Raw genomic sequence first — 19,861 nt, forward strand, 5'->3', positions numbered from 1 at the left:
CAAACTTGCAGAAACATGTTTATTTCTGCTCAAAAACACGTTTTGACCCTTCCTGCACACTGGGGTTAAGAGCTGAGTGTGTGGGCTCCTCTGAGCCTTGCTGTTACATGGTGATTCAGTTGTCTGAAAAAACGCGTTTATTTCGGGCTGAAAAACACGTTTTGAAAAGTGTTCTGTTACTGCCCCATAACTTACATGGGGTTGACCAAACTTGCAGAAACATGTTTATTTCTGCTGAAAAACACGTTTTGACCCTTTCTGCACACTGGGGTTAAGATCTGAGTGTGTGGGCTCCTCTGAGCCTTGCTGTTACATGGGGATTCAGTTGTCTGAAAAAACGCGTTTATTTCGGGCTGAAAAACACGTTTTGAAAAGTGTGCTGTTACTGTCCCATAACTTACATGGGGTTGACCAAACTTGCAGAAACATGTTTATTTCTGCTGAAAAACACGTTTTGACACTCTCTGCACACTGGGGCTAAGAGCTGAGTGTGTGGGCTCCTCTGAGCCTTGCTGTTACATGGGGATTCAGTTGTCTGAAAAAACGCGTTTATTTCGGGCTGAAAAACACGTTTTGAAAAGTGTTCTGTTACTGCCCCATAACTTACATGGGGTTGACCAAACTTGCAGAAACATGTTTATTTCTGCTGAAAAACACGTTTTGACCCTTCCTGCACACTGGGGTTAAGAGCTGAGTGTGTGGGCTCTTCTGAGCCTTGCTGTTACATGGTGATTCAGTTGTCTGAAAAAACGCGTTTATTTCGGGCTGAAAAACACGTTTTGAAAAGTGTTCTGTTACTGCCCCATAACTTACATGGGGTTGACCAAACTTGCAGAAACATGTTTATTTCTGCTGAAAAACACGTTTTGACCCTTTCTGCACACTGGGGTTAAGATCTGAGTGTGTGGGCTCTTCTGAGCCTTGCTGTTACATGGTGATTCAGTTGTCTGAAAAAACGCGTTTATTTCGGGCTGAAAAACACGTTTTGAAAAGTGTTCTGTTACTGCCCCTTAACTTACATGGGGTTGACCAAACTTGCAGAAACATGTTTATTTCTGCTGAAAAACACGTTTTGACCCTTTCTGCACACTGGGGTTAAGATCTGAGTGTGTGGGCTCCTCTGAGCCTTGCTGTTACATGGGGATTCAGTTGTCTGAAAAAACGCGTTTATTTCGGGCTGAAAAACACGTTTTGAAAAGTGTGCTGTTACTGTCCCATAACTTACATGGGGTTGACCAAACTTGCAGAAACATGTTTATTTCTGCTGAAAAACACGTTTTGACACTTTCTGCACACTGGGGCTAAGAGCTGAGTGTGTGGGCTCCTCTGAGCCTTGCTGTTACATGGGGATTCAGTTGTCTGAAAAAACGCGTTTATTTCGGGCTGAAAAACACGTTTTGAAAAGTGTTCTGTTACTGCCCCATAACTTACATGGGGTTGACCAAACTTGCAGAAACATGTTTATTTCTGCTGAAAAACACGTTTTGACTCTTTCTGCACACTGGGGTTAAGAGCTGAGTGTGTGGGCTCTTCTGAACCTTGCTGTTACATGGGGATTCAGTTGTCTGAAAAAACGCGTTTATTTCGGGCTGAAAAACACGTTTTGAAAAGTGTTCTGTTACTCCCCATAACTTACATGGGGTTAACCAAACTTGCAGAAACATGTTTATTTCTGCTGAAAAACACGTTTTTACCCTTTCTGCACACTAGGGTTAAGATCTGAGTGTGTGGGCTCCTCTGAGCCTTGCTGTTACATGGGGATTCAGTTGTCTGAAAAAACGCGTTTATTTCGGGCTGAAAAACACGTTTTGAAAAGTGTGCTGTTACTGTCCCATAACTTACATGGGGTTGACCAAACTTGCAGAAACATGTTTATTTCTGCTGAAAAACACGTTTTGACCCTTCCTGCACACTGGGGTTAAGAGCTGAGTGTGTGGGCTCCTCTGAGCCTTGCTGTTACATGGTGATTCAGTTGTCTGAAAAAACGCGTTTATTTCGGGCTGAAAAACACGTTTTGAAAAGTGTTCTGTTACTGCCCCATAACTTACATGGGGTTGACCAAACTTGCAGAAACATGTTTATTTCTGCTGAAAAACACGTTTTGACCCTTTCTGCACACTGGGGTTAAGATCTGAGTGTGTGGGCTCCTCTGAGCCTTGCTGTTACATGGGGATTCAGTTGTCTGAAAAAACGCGTTTATTTCGGGCTGAAAAACACGTTTTGAAAAGTGTGCTGTTACTGTCCCATAACTTACATGGGGTTGACCAAACTTGCAGAAACATGTTTATTTCTGCTGAAAAACACGTTTTGACACTTTCTGCACACTGGGGTTAAGAGCTGAGTGTGTGGGCTCTTCTGAGTCTTGCTGTTGCATGGGGATTCAGTTGTCTGAAAAAACGCGTTTATTTCGGGCTGAAAAACACGTTTTGAAAAGTGTTCTGTTACTGCCCCATAACTTACATGGGGTTGACCAAACTTGCAGAAACATGTTTATTTCTGCTGAAAAACACGTTTTGACCCTTCCTGCACACTGGGGTTAAGAGCTGAGTGTGTGGGCTCCTCTTAGCCTTGCTGTTACATGGTGATTCAGTTGTCTGAAAAAACGCGTTTATTTCGGGCTGAAAAACACGTTTTGAAAAGTGTTCTGTTACTGCCCCATAACTTACATGGGGTTGACCAAACTTGCAGAAACATGTTTATTTCTGCTGAAAAACACGTTTTGACCCTTTCTGCACACTGGGGTTAAGAGCTGAGTGTGTGGGCTCTTCTGAGCCTTGCTGTTGCATGGGGATTCAGTTGTCTGAAAAAACGCGTTTATTTCGGGCTGAAAAACACGTTTTGAAAAGTGTTCTGTTACTGCCCCATAACTTACATGGGGTTGACCAAACTTGCAGAAACATGTTTATTTCTGCTGAAAAACACGTTTTGACCCTTCCTGCACACTGGGGTTAAGAGCTGAGTGTGTGGGCTCCTCTGAGCCTTGCTGTTACATGGTGATTCAGTTGTCTGAAAAAACGCGTTTATTTCGGGCTGAAAAACACGTTTTGAAAAGTGTTCTGTTACTGCCCCATAACTTACATGGGGTTGACCAAACTTGCAGAAACATGTTTATTTCTGCTGAAAAACACGTTTTGACCCTTTCTGCACACTGGGGTTAAGATCTGAGTGTGTGGGCTCCTCTGAGCCTTGCTGTTACATGGGGATTCAGTTGTCTGAAAAAACGCGTTTATTTCGGGCTGAAAAACACGTTTTGAAAAGTGTGCTGTTACTGTCCCATAACTTACATGGGGTTGACCAAACTTGCAGAAACATGTTTATTTCTGCTGAAAAACACGTTTTGACCCTTCCTGCACACTGGGGTTAAGAGCTGAGTGTGTGGGCTCCTCTGAGCCTTGCTGTTACATGGTGATTCAGTTGTCTGAAAAAACGCGTTTATTTCGGGCTGAAAAACACGTTTTGAAAAGTGTTCTGTTACTGCCCCATAACTTACATGGGGTTGACCAAACTTGCAGAAACATGTTTATTTCTGCTGAAAAACACGTTTTGACCCTTCCTGCACACTGGGGTTAAGATCTGAGTGTGTGGGCTCCTCTGAGCCTTGCTGTTACATGGGGATTCAGTTGTCTGAAAAAACGCGTTTATTTCGGGCTGAAAAACACGTTTTGAAAAGTGTTCTGTTACTGCCCCATAACTTACATGGGGTTGACCAAACTTGCAGAAACATGTTTATTTCTGCTGAAAAACACGTTTTGACTCTTTCTGCACACTGGGGTTAAGAGCTGAGTGTGTGGGCTCTTCTGAGCCTTGCTGTTGCATGGGGATTCAGTTGTCTGAAAAAACGCGTTTATTTCGGGCTGAAAAACACGTTTTGAAAAGTGTTCTGTTACTGCCCCATAACTTACATGGGGTTGACCAAACTTGCAGAAACATGTTTATTTCTGCTGAAAAACACGTTTTGACCCTTCCTGCACACTGGGGTTAAGAGCTGAGTGTGTGGGCTCTTCTGAGCCTTGCTGTTGCATGGGGATTCAGTTGTCTGAAAAAACGCGTTTATTTCGGGCTGAAAAACACGTTTTGAAAAGTGTTCTGTTACTGCCCCATAACTTACATGGGGTTGACCAAACTTGCAGAAACATGTTTATTTCTGCTGAAAAACACGTTTTGACCCTTCCTGCACACTGGGGTTAAGAGCTGAGTGTGTGGGCTCCTCTGAGCCTTGCTGTTACATGGTGATTCAGTTGTCTGAAAAAACGCGTTTATTTCGGGCTGAAAAACACGTTTTGAAAAGTGTTCTGTTACTGCCCCATAACTTACATGGGGTTGACCAAACTTGCAGAAACATGTTTATTTCTGCTGAAAAACACGTTTTGACCCTTTCTGCACACTGGGGTTAAGATCTGAGTGTGTGGGCTCCTCTGAGCCTTGCTGTTACATGGGGATTCAGTTTTCTGAAAAAACGCGTTTATTTCGGGCTGAAAAACACGTTTTGAAAAGTGTGCTGTTACTGTCCCATAACTTACATGGGGTTGACCAAACTTGCAGAAACATGTTTATTTCTGCTGAAAAACACGTTTTGACACTTTCTGCACACTGGGGCTAAGAGCTGAGTGTGTGGGCTCCTCTGAGCCTTGCTGTTACATGGGGATTCAGTTGTCTGAAAAAACGCGTTTATTTCGGGCTGAAAAACACGTTTTGAAAAGTGTTCTGTTACTGCCCCATAACTTACATGGGGTTGACCAAACTTGCAGAAACATGTTTATTTCTGCTGAAAAACACGTTTTGACTCTTTCTGCACACTGGGGTTAAGAGCTGAGTGTGTGGGCTCCTCTGAGCCTTGCTGTTACATGGTGATTCAGTTGTCTGAAAAAACGCGTTTATTTCGGGCTGAAAAACACGTTTTGAAAAGTGTTCTGTTACTGCCCCATAACTTACATGGGGTTGACCAAACTTGCAGAAACATGTTTATTTCTGCTGAAAAACACGTTTTGACTCTTTCTGCACACTGGGGTTAAGAGCTGAGTGTGTGGGCTCTTCTGAGCCTTGCTGTTGCATGGGGATTCAGTTGTCTGAAAAAACGCGTTTATTTCGGGCTGAAAAACACGTTTTGAAAAGTGTTCTGTTACTGCCCCATAACTTACATGGGGTTGACCAAACTTGCAGAAACATGTTTATTTCTGCTGAAAAACACGTTTTGACCCTTCCTGCACACTGGGGTTAAGAGCTGAGAGTGTGGGCTCTTCTGAACCTTGCTGTTACATGGTGATTCAGTTGTCTGAAAAAACGCGTTTATTTCGGGCTGAAAAACACGTTTTGAAAAGTGTTCTGTTACTGCCCCATAACTTACATGGGGTTGACCAAACTTGCAGAAACATGTTTATTTCTGCTGAAAAACACGTTTTGACCCTTTCTGCACACTGGGGTTAAGATCTGAGTGTGTGGGCTCCTCTGAGCCTTGCTGTTACATGGGGATTCAGTTTTCTGAAAAAACGCGTTTATTTCGGGCTGAAAAACACGTTTTGAAAAGTGTGCTGTTACTGTCCCATAACTTACATGGGGTTGACCAAACTTGCAGAAACATGTTTATTTCTGCTGAAAAACACGTTTTGACACTTTCTGCACACTGGGGTTAAGAGCTGAGTGTGTGGGCTCTTCTGAGCCTTGCTGTTGCATGGGGATTCAGTTGTCTGAAAAAACGCGTTTATTTCGGGCTGAAAAACACGTTTTGAAAAGTGTTCTGTTACTGCCCCATAACTTACATGGGGTTGACCAAACTTGCAGAAACATGTTTATTTCTGCTGAAAAACACGTTTTGACCCTTCCTGCACACTGGGGTTAAGAGCTGAGTGTGTGGGCTCCTCTGAGCCTTGCTGTTACATGGTGATTCAGTTGTCTGAAAAAACGCGTTTATTTCGGGCTGAAAAACACGTTTTGAAAAGTGTTCTGTTACTGCCCCATAACTTACATGGGGTTGACCAAACTTGCAGAAACATGTTTATTTCTGCTGAAAAACACGTTTTGACCCTTTCTGAACACTGGGGTTAAGATCTGAGTGTGTGGGCTCCTCTGAGCCTTGCTGTTACATGGGGATTCAGTTTTCTGAAAAAACGCGTTTATTTCGGGCTGAAAAACACGTTTTGAAAAGTGTGCTGTTACTGTCCCATAACTTACATGGGGTTGACCAAACTTGCAGAAACATGTTTATTTCTGCTGAAAAACACGTTTTGACACTTTCTGCACACTGGGGCTAAGAGCTGAGTGTGTGGGCTCCTCTGAGCCTTGCTGTTACATGGGGATTCAGTTGTCTGAAAAAACGCGTTTATTTCGGGCTGAAAAACACGTTTTGAAAAGTGTTCTGTTACTGCCCCATAACTTACATGGGGTTGACCAAACTTGCAGAAACATGTTTATTTCTGCTGAAAAACACGTTTTGTCTCTTTCTGCACACTGGGGTTAAGAGCTGAGTGTGTGGGCTCCTCTGAGCCTTGCTGTTACATGGTGATTCAGTTGTCTGAAAAAACGCGTTTATTTCGGGCTGAAAAACACGTTTTGAAAAGTGTTCTGTTACTGCCCCATAACTTACATGGGGTTGACCAAACTTGCAGAAACATGTTTATTTCTGCTGAAAAACACGTTTTGACTCTTCCTGCACACTGGGGTTAAGAGCTGAGAGTGTGGGCTCTTCTGAACCTTGCTGTTACATGGGGATTCAGTTGTCTGAAAAAACGCGTTTATTTCGGGCTGAAAAACACGTTTTGAAAAGTGTTCTGTTACTTCCCCATAACTTACATGGGGTTAACCAAACTTGCAGAAACATGTTTATTTCTGCTGAAAAACACGTTTTTACCCTTTCTGCACACTAGGGTTAAGATCTGAGTGTGTGGGCTCCTCTGAGTCTTGCTGTTACATGGGGATTCAGTTGTCTGAAAAAACGCGTTTATTTCGGGCTGGAAAACACGTTTTGAAAAGTATGCTGTTACTGTCCCATAACTTACATGGGGTTGACCAAACTTGCAGAAACATGTTTATTTCTGCTGAAAAACACGTTTTGACCCTTCCTGCACACTGGGGTTAAGAGCTGAGTGTGTGGGCTCCTCTGAGCCTTGCTGTTACATGGTGATTCAGTTGTCTGAAAAAACGCGTTTATTTCGGGCTGAAAAACACGTTTTGAAAAGTGTTCTGTTACTGCCCCATAACTTACATGGGGTTGACCAAACTTGCAGAAACATGTTTATTTCTGCTGAAAAACACGTTTTGACCCTTTCTGCACACTGGGGTTAAGATCTGAGTGTGTGGGCTCCTCTGAGCCTTGCTGTTACATGGGGATTCAGTTGTCTGAAAAAACGTGTTTATTTCGGGCTGAAAAACACGTTTTGAAAAGTGTGCTGTTACTGCCCCATAACTTACATGGGGTTGACCAAACTTGCAGAAACATGTTTATTTCTGCTGAAAAACACGTTTTGACCCTTTCTGCACACTGGGGTTAAGATCTGAGTGTGTGGGCTCCTCTGAGCCTTGCTGTTACATGGGGATTCAGTTGTCTGAAAAAACGCGTTTATTTCGGGCTGAAAAACACGTTTTGAAAAGTGTGCTGTTACTGTCCCATAACTTACATGGGGTTGACCAAACTTGCAGAAACATGTTTATTTCTGCTGAAAAACACGTTTTGACACTTTCTGCACACTGGGGTTAAGAGCTGAGTGTGTGGGCTCTTCTGAGCCTTGCTGTTGCATGGGGATTCAGTTGTCTGAAAAAACGCGTTTATTTCGGGCTGAAAAACACGTTTTGAAAAGTGTTCTGTTACTGCCCCATAACTTACATGGGGTTGACCAAACTTGCAGAAACATGTTTATTTCTGCTGAAAAACACGTTTTAACCCTTTCTGCACACTGGGGTTAAGAGCTGAGTGTGTGGGCTCTTCTGAGCCTTGCTGTTGCATGGGGATTCAGTTGTCTGAAAAAACGCGTTTATTTCGGGCTGAAAAACACGTTTTGAAAAGTGTTCTGTTACTGCCCCATAACTTACATGGGGTTGACCAAACTTGCAGAAACATGTTTATTTCTGCTGAAAAACACGTTTTGACCCTTCCTGCACACTGGGGTTAAGAGCTGAGTGTGTGGGCTCCTCTGAGCCTTGCTGTTACATGGTGATTCAGTTGTTTGAAAAAACGCGTTTATTTCGGGCTGAAAAACACGTTTTGAAAAGTGTTCTGTTACTGCCCCATAACTTACATGGGGTTGACCAAACTTGCAGAAACATGTTTATTTCTGCTGAAAAACACGTTTTGACCCTTTCTGAACACTGGGGTTAAGATCTGAGTGTGTGGGCTCCTCTGAGCCTTGCTGTTACATGGGGATTCAGTTTTCTGAAAAAACGCGTTTATTTCGGGCTGAAAAACACGTTTTGAAAAGTGTGCTGTTACTGTCCCATAACTTACATGGGGTTGACCAAACTTGCAGAAACATGTTTATTTCTGCTGAAAAACACGTTTTGACACTTTCTGCACACTGGGGCTAAGAGCTGAGTGTGTGGGCTCCTCTGAGCCTTGCTGTTACATGGGGATTCAGTTGTCTGAAAAAACGCGTTTATTTCGGGCTGAAAAACACGTTTTGAAAAGTGTTCTGTTACTGCCCCATAACTTACATGGGGTTGACCAAACTTGCAGAAACATGTTTATTTCTGCTGAAAAACACGTTTTGACTCTTTCTGCACACTGGGGTTAAGAGCTGAGTGTGTGGGCTCCTCTGAGCCTTGCTGTTACATGGTGATTCAGTTGTCTGAAAAAACGCGTTTATTTCGGGCTGAAAAACACGTTTTGAAAAGTGTTCTGTTACTGCCCCATAACTTACATGGGGTTGACCAAACTTGCAGAAACATGTTTATTTCTGCTGAAAAACACGTTTTGACTCTTTCTGCACACTGGGGTTAAGAGCTGAGTGTGTGGGCTCTTCTGAGCCTTGCTGTTGCATGGGGATTCAGTTGTCTGAAAAAACGCGTTTATTTCGGGCTGAAAAACACGTTTTGAAAAGTGTTCTGTTACTGCCCCATAACTTACATGGGGTTGACCAAACTTGCAGAAACATGTTTATTTCTGCTGAAAAACACGTTTTGACCCTTCCTGCACACTGGGGTTAAGAGCTGAGAGTGTGGGCTCTTCTGAACCTTGTTGTTACATGGGGATTCAGTTGTCTGAAAAAACGCGTTTATTTCGGGCTGAAAAACACGTTTTGAAAAGTGTTCTGTTACTTCCCCATAACTTACATGGGGTTAACCAAACTTGCAGAAACATGTTTATTTCTGCTGAAAAACACGTTTTTACCCTTTCTGCACACTAGGGTTAAGATCTGAGTGTGTGGGCTCCTCTGAGTCTTGCTGTTACATGGGGATTCAGTTGTCTGAAAAAACGCGTTTATTTCGGGCTGAAAAACACGTTTTGAAAAGTGTGCTGTTACTGTCCCATAACTTACATGGGGTTGACCAAACTTGCAGAAACATGTTTATTTCTGCTGAAAAACACGTTTTGACCCTTCCTGCACACTGGGGTTAAGAGCTGAGTGTGTGGGCTCCTCTGAGCCTTGCTGTTACATGGTGATTCAGTTGTCTGAAAAAACGCGTTTATTTCGGGCTGAAAAACACGTTTTGAAAAGTGTTCTGTTACTGCCCCATAACTTACATGGGGTTGACCAAACTTGCAGAAACATGTTTATTTCTGCTGAAAAACACGTTTTGACCCTTTCTGCACACTGGGGTTAAGATCTGAGTGTGTGGGCTCCTCTGAGCCTTGCTGTTACATGGGGATTCAGTTGTCTGAAAAAACGCGTTTATTTCGGGCTGAAAAACACGTTTTGAAAAGTGTGCTGTTACTGCCCCATAACTTACATGGGGTTGACCAAACTTGCAGAAACATGTTTATTTCTGCTGAAAAACACGTTTTGACCCTTTCTGCACACTGGGGTTAAGATCTGAGTGTGTGGGCTCCTCTGAGCCTTGCTGTTACATGGGGATTCAGTTGTCTGAAAAAACGCGTTTATTTCGGGCTGAAAAACACGTTTTGAAAAGTGTGCTGTTACTGTCCCATAACTTACATGGGGTTGACCAAACTTGCAGAAACATGTTTATTTCTGCTGAAAAACACGTTTTGACACTTTCTGCACACTGGGGTTAAGAGCTGAGTGTGTGGGCTCTTCTGAGCCTTGCTGTTGCATGGGGATTCAGTTGTCTGAAAAAACGCGTTTATTTCGGGCTGAAAAACACGTTTTGAAAAGTGTTCTGTTACTGCCCCATAACTTACATGGGGTTGACCAAACTTGCAGAAACATGTTTATTTCTGCTGAAAAACACGTTTTAACCCTTTCTGCACACTGGGGTTAAGAGCTGAGTGTGTGGGCTCTTCTGAGCCTTGCTGTTGCATGGGGATTCAGTTGTCTGAAAAAACGCGTTTATTTCGGGCTGAAAAACACGTTTTGAAAAGTGTTCTGTTACTGCCCCATAACTTACATGGGGTTGACCAAACTTGCAGAAACATGTTTATTTCTGCTGAAAAACACGTTTTGACCCTTCCTGCACACTGGGGTTAAGAGCTGAGTGTGTGGGCTCCTCTGAGCCTTGCTGTTACATGGTGATTCAGTTGTTTGAAAAAACGCGTTTATTTCGGGCTGAAAAACACGTTTTGAAAAGTGTTCTGTTACTGCCCCATAACTTACATGGGGTTGACCAAACTTGCAGAAACATGTTTATTTCTGCTGAAAAACACGTTTTGACCCTTTCTGAACACTGGGGTTAAGATCTGAGTGTGTGGGCTCCTCTGAGCCTTGCTGTTACATGGGGATTCAGTTTTCTGAAAAAACGCGTTTATTTCGGGCTGAAAAACACGTTTTGAAAAGTGTGCTGTTACTGTCCCATAACTTACATGGGGTTGACAAAACTTGCAGAAACATGTTTATTTCTGCTGAAAAACACGTTTTGACACTTTCTGCACACTGGGGCTAAGAGCTGAGTGTGTGGGCTCCTCTGAGCCTTGCTGTTACATGGGGATTCAGTTGTCTGAAAAAACGCTTTTATTTCGGGCTGAAAAACACGTTTTGAAAAGTGTTCTGTTACTGCCCCATAACTTACATGGGGTTGACCAAACTTGCAGAAACATGTTTATTTCTGCTGAAAAACACGTTTTGACTCTTTCTGCACACTGGGGTTAAGAGCTGAGTGTGTGGGCTCCTCTGAGCCTTGCTGTTACATGGTGATTCAGTTGTCTGAAAAAACGCGTTTATTTCGGGCTGAAAAACACGTTTTGAAAAGTGTTCTGTTACTGCCCCATAACTTACATGGGGTTGACCAAACTTGCAGAAACATGTTTATTTCTGCTGAAAAACACGTTTTGACTCTTTCTGCACACTGGGGTTAAGAGCTGAGTGTGTGGGCTCTTCTGAGCCTTGCTGTTGCATGGGGATTCAGTTGTCTGAAAAAACGCGTTTATTTCGGGCTGAAAAACACGTTTTGAAAAGTGTTCTGTTACTGCCCCATAACTTACATGGGGTTGACCAAACTTGCAGAAACATGTTTATTTCTGCTGAAAAACACGTTTTTACCCTTTCTGCACACTAGGGTTAAGATCTGAGTGTGTGGGCTCCTCTGAGTCTTGCTGTAACATGGGGATTCAGTTGTCTGAAAAAACGCGTTTATTTCGGGCTGAAAAACACGTTTTGAAAAGTGTGCTGTTACTGTCCCATAACTTACATGGGGTTGACCAAACTTGCAGAAACATGTTTATTTCTGCTGAAAAACACGTTTTGACCCTTCCTGCACACTGGGGTTAAGAGCTGAGTGTGTGGGCTCCTCTGAGCCTTGCTGTTACATGGTGATTCAGTTGTCTGAAAAAACGCGTTTATTTCGGGCTGATAAACACGTTTTGAAAAGTGTTCTGTTACTGCCCCATAACTTACATGGGGTTGACCAAACTTGCAGAAACATGTTTATTTCTGCTGAAAAACACGTTTTGACCCTTTCTGCACACTGGGTTTAAGATCTGAGTGTGTGGGCTCCTCTGAGCCTTGCTGTTACATGGGGATTCAGTTGTCTGAAAAAACGCGTTTATTTCGGGCTGAAAAACACGTTTTGAAAAGTGTGCTGTTACTGTCCCATAACTTACATGGGGTTGACCAAACTTGCAGAAACATGTTTATTTCTGCTGAAAAACACGTTTTGACACTTTCTGCACACTGGGGTTAAGAGCTGAGTGTGTGGGCTCTTCTGAGCCTTGCTGTTGCATGGGGATTCAGTTGTCTGAAAAAACGCGTTTATTTCGGGCTGAAAAACACGTTTTGAAAAGTGTTCTGTTACTGCCCCATAACTTACATGGGGTTGACCAAACTTGCAGAAACATGTTTATTTCTGCTGAAAAACACGTGTTGACCCTTCCTGCACACTGGGGTTAAGAGCTGAGTGTGTGGGCTCCTCTTAGCCTTGCTGTTACATGGTGATTCAGTTGTCTGAAAAAACGCGTTTATTTCGGGCTGAAAAACACGTTTTGAAAAGTGTGCTGTTACTGCCCCATAACTTACATGGGGTTGACCAAACTTGCAGAAACATGTTTATTTCTGCTGAAAAACACGTTTTGACCCTTTCTGCACACTGGGGTTAAGATCTGAGTGTGTGGGCTCCTCTGAGCCTTGCTGTTACATGGGGATTCAGTTGTCTGAAAAAACGCGTTTATTTCGGGCTGAAAAACACGTTTTGAAAAGTGTGCTGTTACTGTCCCATAACTTACATGGGGTTGACCAAACTTGCAGAAACATGTTTATTTCTGCTGAAAAACACGTTTTGACACTTTCTGCACACTGGGGTTAAGAGCTGAGTGTGTGGGCTCTTCTGAGCCTTGCTGTTGCATGGGGATTCAGTTGTCTGAAAAAACGCGTTTATTTCGGGCTGAAAAACACGTTTTGAAAAGTGTTCTGTTACTGCCCCATAACTTACATGGGGTTGACCAAACTTGCAGAAACATGTTTATTTCTGCTGAAAAACACGTTTTAACCCTTTCTGCACACTGGGGTTAAGAGCTGAGTGTGTGGGCTCTTCTGAGCCTTGCTGTTGCATGGGGATTCAGTTGTCTGAAAAAACGCGTTTATTTCGGGCTGAAAAACACGTTTTGAAAAGTGTTCTGTTACTGCCCCATAACTTACATGGGGTTGACCAAACTTGCAGAAACATGTTTATTTCTGCTGAAAAACACGTTTTGACCCTTCCTGCACACTGGGGTTAAGAGCTGAGTGTGTGGGCTCCTCTGAGCCTTGCTGTTACATGGTGATTCAGTTGTTTGAAAAAACGAGTTTATTTCGGGCTGAAAAACACGTTTTGAAAAGTGTTCTGTTACTGCCCCATAACTTACATGGGGTTGACCAAACTTGCAGAAACATGTTTATTTCTGCTGAAAAACACGTTTTGACCCTTTCTGAACACTGGGGTTAAGATCTGAGTGTGTGGGCTCCTCTGAGCCTTGCTGTTACATGGGGATTCAGTTTTCTGAAAAAACGCGTTTATTTCGGGCTGAAAAACACGTTTTGAAAAGTGTGCTGTTACTGTCCCATAACTTACATGGGGTTGACCAAACTTGCAGAAACATGTTTATTTCTGCTGAAAAACACGTTTTGACACTTTCTGCACACTGGGGCTAAGAGCTGAGTGTGTGGGCTCCTCTGAGCCTTGCTGTTACATGGGGATTCAGTTGTCTGAAAAAACGCTTTTATTTCGGGCTGAAAAACACGTTTTGAAAAGTGTTCTGTTACTGCCCCATAACTTACATGGGGTTGACCAAACTTGCAGAAACATGTTTATTTCTGCTGAAAAACACGTTTTGACTCTTTCTGCACACTGGGGTTAAGAGCTGAGTGTGTGGGCTCCTCTGAGCCTTGCTGTTACATGGTGATTCAGTTGTCTGAAAAAACGCGTTTATTTCGGGCTGAAAAACACGTTTTGAAAAGTGTTCTGTTACTGCCCCATAACTTACATGGGGTTGACCAAACTTGCAGAAACATGTTTATTTCTGCTGAAAAACACGTTTTGACTCTTTCTGCACACTGGGGTTAAGAGCTGAGTGTGTGGGCTCTTCTGAGCCTTGCTGTTGCATGGGGATTCAGTTGTCTGAAAAAACGCGTTTATTTCGGGCTGAAAAACACGTTTTGAAAAGTGTTCTGTTACTGCCCCATAACTTACATGGGGTTGACCAAACTTGCAGAAACATGTTTATTTCTGCTGAAAAACACGTTTTGACTCTTTCTGCACACTGGGGTTAAGAGCTGAGTGTGTGGGCTCCTCTGAGCCTTGCTGTTACATGGTGATTCAGTTGTCTGAAAAAACGCGTTTATTTCGGGCTGAAAAACACGTTTTGAAAAGTGTTCTGTTACTGCCCCATAACTTACATGGGGTTGACCAAACTTGCAGAAACATGTTTATTTCTGCTCAAAAACACGTTTTGACCCTTCCTGCACACTGGGGTTAAGAGCTGAGTGTGTGGGCTCCTCTGAGCCTTGCTGTTACATGGTGATTCAGTTGTCTGAAAAAACGCGTTTATTTCGGGCTGAAAAACACGTTTTGAAAAGTGTTCTGTTACTGCCCCATAACTTACATGGGGTTGACCAAACTTGCAGAAACATGTTTATTTCTGCTGAAAAACACGTTTTGACCCTTTCTGCACACTGGGGTTAAGATCTGAGTGTGTGGGCTCCTCTGAGCCTTGCTGTTACATGGGGATTCAGTTGTCTGAAAAAACGCGTTTATTTCGGGCTGAAAAACACGTTTTGAAAAGTGTGCTGTTACTGTCCCATAACTTACATGGGGTTGACCAAACTTGCAGAAACATGTTTATTTCTGCTGAAAAACACGTTTTGACACTCTCTGCACACTGGGGCTAAGAGCTGAGTGTGTGGGCTCCTCTGAGCCTTGCTGTTACATGGGGATTCAGTTGTCTGAAAAAACGCGTTTATTTCGGGCTGAAAAACACGTTTTGAAAAGTGTTCTGTTACTGCCCCATAACTTACATGGGGTTGACCAAACTTGCAGAAACATGTTTATTTCTGCTGAAAAACACGTTTTGACCCTTCCTGCACACTGGGGTTAAGAGCTGAGTGTGTGGGCTCTTCTGAGCCTTGCTGTTACATGGTGATTCAGTTGTCTGAAAAAACGCGTTTATTTCGGGCTGAAAAACACGTTTTGAAAAGTGTTCTGTTACTGCCCCATAACTTACATGGGGTTGACCAAACTTGCAGAAACATGTTTATTTCTGCTGAAAAACACGTTTTGACCCTTTCTGCACACTGGGGTTAAGATCTGAGTGTGTGGGCTCTTCTGAGCCTTGCTGTTACATGGTGATTCAGTTGTCTGAAAAAACGCGTTTATTTCGGGCTGAAAAACACGTTTTGAAAAGTGTTCTGTTACTGCCCCTTAACTTACATGGGGTTGACCAAACTTGCAGAAACATGTTTATTTCTGCTGAAAAACACGTTTTGACCCTTTCTGCACACTGGGGTTAAGATCTGAGTGTGTGGGCTCCTCTGAGCCTTGCTGTTACATGGGGATTCAGTTGTCTGAAAAAACGCGTTTATTTCGGGCTGAAAAACACGTTTTGAAAAGTGTGCTGTTACTGTCCCATAACTTACATGGGGTTGACCAAACTTGCAGAAACATGTTTATTTCTGCTGAAAAACACGTTTTGACACTTTCTGCACACTGGGGCTAAGAGCTGAGTGTGTGGGCTCCTCCTAGCCTTGCTGTTACATGGGGATTCAGTTGTCTGAAAAAACGCGTTTATTTCGGGCTGAAAAACACGTTTTGAAAAGTGTTCTGTTACTGCCCCATAACTTACATGGGGTTGACCAAACTTGCAGAAACATGTTTATTTCTGCTGAAAAACACGTTTTGACTCTTTCTGCACACTGGGGTTAAGAGCTGAGTGTGTGGGCTCTTCTGAACCTTGCTGTTACATGGGGATTCAGTTGTCTGAAAAAACGCGTTTATTTCGGGCTGAAAAACACGTTTTGAAAAGTGTTCTGTTACTCCCCATAACTTACATGGGGTTAACCAAACTTGCAGAAACATGTTTATTTCTGCTGAAAAACACGTTTTTACCCTTTCTGCACACTAGGGTTAAGATCTGAGTGTGTGGGCTCCTCTGAGCCTTGCTGTTACATGGGGATTCAGTTGTCTGAAAAAACGCGTTTATTTCGGGCTGAAAAACACGTTTTGAAAAGTGTGCTGTTACTGTCCCATAACTTACATGGGGTTGACCAAACTTGCAGAAACATGTTTATTTCTGCTGAAAAACACGTTTTGACCCTTCCTGCACACTGGGGTTAAGAGCTGAGTGTGTGGGCTCCTCTGAGCCTTGCTGTTACATGGTGATTCAGTTGTCTGAAAAAACGCGTTTATTTCGGGCTGAAAAACACGTTTTGAAAAGTGTTCTGTTACTGCCCCATAACTTACATGGGGTTGACCAAACTTGCAGAAACATGTTTATTTCTGCTGAAAAACACGTTTTGACCCTTTCTGCACACTGGGGTTAAGATCTGAGTGTGTGGGCTCCTCTGAGCCTTGCTGTTACATGGGGATTCAGTTGTCTGAAAAAACGCGTTTATTTCGGGCTGAAAAACACGTTTTGAAAAGTGTGCTGTTACTGTCCCATAACTTACATGGGGTTGACCAAACTTGCAGAAACATGTTTATTTCTGCTGAAAAACACGTTTTGACACTTTCTGCACACTGGGGTTAAGAGCTGAGTGTGTGGGCTCTTCTGAGTCTTGCTGTTGCATGGGGATTCAGTTGTCTGAAAAAACGCGTTTATTTCGGGCTGAAAAACACGTTTTGAAAAGTGTTCTGTTACTGCCCCATAACTTACATGGGGTTGACCAAACTTGCAGAAACATGTTTATTTCTGCTGAAAAACACGTTTTGACCCTTCCTGCACACTGGGGTTAAGAGCTGAGTGTGTGGGCTCCTCTTAGCCTTGCTGTTACATGGTGATTCAGTTGTCTGAAAAAACGCGTTTATTTCGGGCTGAAAAACACGTTTTGAAAAGTGTTCTGTTACTGCCCCATAACTTACATGGGGTTGACCAAACTTGCAGAAACATGTTTATTTCTGCTGAAAAACACGTTTTGACCCTTTCTGCACACTGGGGTTAAGAGCTGAGTGTGTGGGCTCTTCTGAGCCTTGCTGTTGCATGGGGATTCAGTTGTCTGAAAAAACGCGTTTATTTCGGGCTGAAAAACACGTTTTGAAAAGTGTTCTGTTACTGCCCCATAACTTACATGGGGTTGACCAAACTTGCAGAAACATGTTTATTTCTGCTGAAAAACACGTTTTGACCCTTCCTGCACACTGGGGTTAAGAGCTGAGTGTGTGGGCTCCTCTGAGCCTTGCTGTTACATGGTGATTCAGTTGTCTGAAAAAACGCGTTTATTTCGGGCTGAAAAACACGTTTTGAAAAGTGTTCTGTTACTGCCCCATAACTTACATGGGGTTGACCAAACTTGCAGAAACATGTTTATTTCTGCTGAAAAACACGTTTTGACCCTTTCTGCACACTGGGGTTAAGATCTGAGTGTGTGGGCTCCTCTGAGCCTTGCTGTTACATGGGGATTCAGTTGTCTGAAAAAACGCGTTTATTTCGGGCTGAAAAACACGTTTTGAAAAGTGTGCTGTTACTGTCCCATAACTTACATGGGGTTGACCAAACTTGCAGAAACATGTTTATTTCTGCTGAAAAACACGTTTTGACCCTTCCTGCACACTGGGGTTAAGAGCTGAGTGTGTGGGCTCCTCTGAGCCTTGCTGTTACATGGTGATTCAGTTGTCTGAAAAAACGCGTTTATTTCGGGCTGAAAAACACGTTTTGAAAAGTGTTCTGTTACTGCCCCATAACTTACATGGGGTTGACCAAACTTGCAGAAACATGTTTATTTCTGCTGAAAAACACGTTTTGACCCTTCCTGCACACTGGGGTTAAGATCTGAGTGTGTGGGCTCCTCTGAGCCTTGCTGTTACATGGGGATTCAGTTGTCTGAAAAAACGCGTTTATTTCGGGCTGAAAAACACGTTTTGAAAAGTGTTCTGTTACTGCCCCATAACTTACATGGGGTTGACCAAACTTGCAGAAACATGTTTATTTCTGCTGAAAAACACGTTTTGACTCTTTCTGCACACTGGGGTTAAGAGCTGAGTGTGTGGGCTCTTCTGAGCCTTGCTGTTGCATGGGGATTCAGTTGTCTGAAAAAACGCGTTTATTTCGGGCTGAAAAACACGTTTTGAAAAGTGTTCTGTTACTGCCCCATAACTTACATGGGGTTGACCAAACTTGCAGAAACATGTTTATTTCTGCTGAAAAACACGTTTTGACCCTTCCTGCACACTGGGGTTAAGAGCTGAGTGTGTGGGCTCTTCTGAGCCTTGCTGTTGCATGGGGATTCAGTTGTCTGAAAAAACGCGTTTATTTCGGGCTGAAAAACACGTTTTGAAAAGTGTTCTGTTACTGCCCCATAACTTACATGGGGTTGACCAAACTTGCAGAAACATGTTTATTTCTGCTGAAAAACACGTTTTGACCCTTCCTGCACACTGGGGTTAAGAGCTGAGTGTGTGGGCTCCTCTGAGCCTTGCTGTTACATGGTGATTCAGTTGTCTGAAAAAACGCGTTTATTTCGGGCTGAAAAACACGTTTTGAAAAGTGTTCTGTTACTGCCCCATAACTTACATGGGGTTGACCAAACTTGCAGAAACATGTTTATTTCTGCTGAAAAACACGTTTTGACCCTTTCTGCACACTGGGGTTAAGATCTGAGTGTGTGGGCTCCTCTGAGCCTTGCTGTTACATGGGGATTCAGTTTTCTGAAAAAACGCGTTTATTTCGGGCTGAAAAACACGTTTTGAAAAGTGTGCTGTTACTGTCCCATAACTTACATGGGGTTGACCAAACTTGCAGAAACATGTTTATTTCTGCTGAAAAACACGTTTTGACACTTTCTGCACACTGGGGCTAAGAGCTGAGTGTGTGGGCTCCTCTGAGCCTTGCTGTTACATGGGGATTCAGTTGTCTGAAAAAACGCGTTTATTTCGGGCTGAAAAACACGTTTTGAAAAGTGTTCTGTTACTGCCCCATAACTTACATGGGGTTGACCAAACTTGCAGAAACATGTTTATTTCTGCTGAAAAACACGTTTTGACTCTTTCTGCACACTGGGGTTAAGAGCTGAGTGTGTGGGCTCCTCTGAGCCTTGCTGTTACATGGTGATTCAGTTGTCTGAAAAAACGCGTTTATTTCGGGCTGAAAAACACGTTTTGAAAAGTGTTCTGTTACTGCCCCATAACTTACATGGGGTTGACCAAACTTGCAGAAACATGTTTATTTCTGCTGAAAAACACGTTTTGACTCTTTCTGCACACTGGGGTTAAGAGCTGAGTGTGTGGGCTCTTCTGAGCCTTGCTGTTGCATGGGGATTCAGTTGTCTGAAAAAACGCGTTTATTTCGGGCTGAAAAACACGTTTTGAAAAGTGTTCTGTTACTGCCCCATAACTTACATGGGGTTGACCAAACTTGCAGAAACATGTTTATTTCTGCTGAAAAACACGTTTTGACCCTTCCTGCACACTGGGGTTAAGAGCTGAGAGTGTGGGCTCTTCTGAACCTTGCTGTTACATGGTGATTCAGTTGTCTGAAAAAACGCGTTTATTTCGGGCTGAAAAACACGTTTTGAAAAGTGTTCTGTTACTGCCCCATAACTTACATGGGGTTGACCAAACTTGCAGAAACATGTTTATTTCTGCTGAAAAACACGTTTTGACCCTTTCTGCACACTGGGGTTAAGATCTGAGTGTGTGGGCT

Source organism: Lepisosteus platostomus, chromosome 9, assembly GCF_059453375.1.
Source record: "Lepisosteus platostomus isolate fLepPlt1 chromosome 9, fLepPlt1.hap1, whole genome shotgun sequence".
NCBI lineage: Eukaryota > Metazoa > Chordata > Actinopteri > Semionotiformes > Lepisosteidae > Lepisosteus > Lepisosteus platostomus.